At 35.1% G+C, this 3,095-nt stretch overlaps 1 protein-coding gene and 1 long non-coding RNA gene across 5 annotated transcripts in view; one reads left to right on the top strand and one right to left on the bottom strand.

Annotated features, from left to right (window-relative positions):
* Window positions 1-3,095, top strand: part of LOC106876727 (uncharacterized) — a 1,061,911-nt gene that overhangs the window by 667,556 nt on the left and 391,260 nt on the right. The gene's annotated exons all lie outside the window — the stretch shown is intronic.
* The window catches only part of LOC128247272 (uncharacterized), a 97,096-nt gene that overhangs the window by 68,412 nt on the left and 25,589 nt on the right, over window positions 1-3,095 (bottom strand). The window lies entirely within an intron of this gene.

Genomic DNA, 3,095 nt, shown 5'->3' with positions numbered 1-3,095 from the left:
TTTGTTTCAGTTCTTGAAGCCATTCAGCATCCTTCTTGTGCTCCTTGTCTTTGCTCCAGATGTCACTTCAAAACCTTTGACTTTCAATGTTAGCTGGTATCAACTTTTCATCTGTACACTCTCCATTTATTTCTTTATAGAATCTCTTCTGATCTAATCTGAATAACCTATTCTGGTGGTAACCATTCATTCTTTGATTGTATCTTACCATCTTTGCTTTCTTTGCAATGAGGCACTGTTTCAGTTCCTCTACTACTACTTTTAGGCCCTTTCTTTCAATATTATACTTCCTTTTCAGCACCCTGTATTTTTGTTCACTTTTAAGCTCCTCTTTCTTTTTTTGGTCTAGCACAGAGATTTCCTTCGAGAGCATGTCTAACCCTGCCTGGATTCTTCTTTCCACCATGGATCTTTTCTTTTGTCACTCCCATTATGTTTTTTTTTCTTGATATCAACACCCACCTTTTCTGCTACAACAATACTTGCTGCCTTGATCATATTATTTGTTTCTGTGATGTTTGTTCTGATGTATTTCAGAATTTCATTGATATTTTCCGTTTCTTGGTTCAATTTCCATCGATCAACGTTTTTAAGGTGGCAAATAATGTTGCTATTGTTCTCCTGTAATCTTGCTTTTTTTTGTCATAGATTGCTTTTTGTTCATCAGTCATGTCACCATTAGTTTTATTGTCTTCTTTTAGATTATCTATATGTCTCTCATCAAGTAAACTACCACTGCTCCTTTCCTGTGCTATGGGATTACTCTTATTAGTAAGAACTGTATTTTCATTGTTATCTCTGCTATTTTCCATTATCCGTCTTTTGATAGCTTCAAGCCCTACTACTGTGAACCAACAATTTTTCCTTATTGCTCTAGCTTGATTACATAGTCTCTGTTCCATGAGTTAAAACAATCCCTTTTCTCTCCAATGATCATACATACGTTGTTGGTAACCCCTAATTTGAGCACCATTTTCATCTACCGGGCAGCTCAGGTAGTAACACTCCATGACCACAGCATTAATTTGCTTGGTTCATCTACGCCATGAGTGGTGGTCCCTTTCTGGATATCAACAGGCTGGAGCCGGACCAGAATCTCTGAGCCTACCGGGTGTAACACTGTCACCATCAACGACTTCAGTTTCATTAACACCGTTATTCACAATATTTTGTTTTTTTCATTATCACTCATATGAGGTAGCGATTATCAGGCTGCGTAATTAATAGTGTTTTTATTGTGACATCATCTCTAGATGTATCATTAAGCAGCTCATGAGGAGGAGGAGGCTCCACCCATTTCCTTTCATTATTATTATTATTATTATTATCATCACTGATATCACTGATATTATTGTTTTATATTTAAGAGATGAGGAATTATTTACATTCCCCAAGACACCTGATGAAGGCTGGAGGGTATATCAGCTGAAACGTTGTGTTAACAACAAAAAAGATGAGGACAAATATCCGTCAAATGTAAATAATACTGATATTATTGTTCTTATGTGTAGTAGCAGCAGTGGTTGCAGCAATAGTAACGTGGGTGGGGGTAGTGGTAAGAGTGATAGTTGAGCCTCAGATTCCTGTGCTATCATAATAGTAGTAGTTGTAGTGTTAATGTAGTGTTAGTAGTATTTAGTATTAGCAGCTGCAGCATATTATTATTATTTTTTTCATTATCACCATTACCACCACTACCATTGTTTGAGGGAAAAGTTGGGTAGCAGTTTGGTGAATAGATTGTATTCCACAGGTCTACAAACAGATTCAGCAGATGGTGGGGAGGTCAGCCATAGAGACAAAGGACTCTTTGCACCCTTTGGATCAGCAGAGGTCAAATGTGTTTACTACTACCAGTGGATACTGGGAGCAGTGCCTTGAAAAGAAGCAATTCAACCTGTTCTATTTGTAATTACTGGTAGAAAAAAACAATAATAATATATATATATATACACACACATACACACATATATATATATATATACACACACGCACACACACACACATATTCTGATATTCATGTCATTGAATTTTTGAATTTCTGAATTCAATTGTGTTGTTGCAATGAAAGGTGTGTTTACATATTTGGGTAATATATTAAAGTTTTTAAGTTTTCTTGAGTTGTTCATTTCTCTGTCCAGTTGGAGATTACAGTAGGACTTTTGCAATGAAAAGGATGTTTACATTTTCGAATACTCAAGGAGAGTCAAAAAAGAAAAGAAAACAAGTTGTAGATAGTAAAGTGCTAAGATTAACTAAATATGTTCTTTTGTATGACCGCACAGAAGGAAATGGTCGCGTTCTTAGAATAAAAAGGAGGATGATGTTTACATTTTCAAATACTCAAGGAGAGAGGAAAGGATAAGTATTCACACAGTAGTCGTAGATATTAAAGGTTTTTTTTTTTAAGCCGGTCGTTTGTGTGTTGGAAATCTGTAGGTATGAAAGTGTCCTAACTTATTTTATTTTGAGGGAGATTTAAAATATTCACAGGAAATTGTAGATATTCCAGTCTTTGGGAATAGTAGGAGGAAAAGATGTTCACCTCGTTGGATTTTTGAATTTCTGAATTTCTTTTTCTTTTGGAATTTTTCTTCTCTTCTTAAAAGTTTTGCTGTGGTTTTCAGGTTTTGTAGTTGTGCAGTATGTATATATTGGCAGGTGCTTGCTTACTTAATTTTTTATTGTGCATTTAATTGTGTTGTTACAGTAAAAGGCATGTTTACATATTCTGTTAGTCAGGGAAGACGGGAAGACAAAATGTTCACACAAAATTGGAGATATTAAAGTTTCTAAATTTTTTTTTTGAGGTGTTCATTTGTGTGTTCGAAAACTGTAGATATGTAAGTTCCTTAACTTATTTTGAGAGAACTTCAAAATACTCACAGGAATCTGTAGATATTCCAGTCTTTTAGAGTTATTTTTTCAGCTGTCCTACTGGGTTGTATTAGTGTTTCTGTGTCTTTAGCTGCTGACAGGTCAGAGCAGCAAAGAACATGTCCAGCCTCTGTCTCATCAAGCCACCTTATTATTATTATTATTATTATTATCATCATCATCATCATCATCATCATCATCATCATCATCATCATCAT

This window comes from Octopus bimaculoides, chromosome 3 (assembly GCF_001194135.2).
Source record: "Octopus bimaculoides isolate UCB-OBI-ISO-001 chromosome 3, ASM119413v2, whole genome shotgun sequence".
Taxonomy (NCBI): domain Eukaryota; kingdom Metazoa; phylum Mollusca; class Cephalopoda; order Octopoda; family Octopodidae; genus Octopus; species Octopus bimaculoides.
Note: the sequence above shows the minus strand (reverse complement) of the source record. Positions and strands in the feature narration are given on the sequence as shown.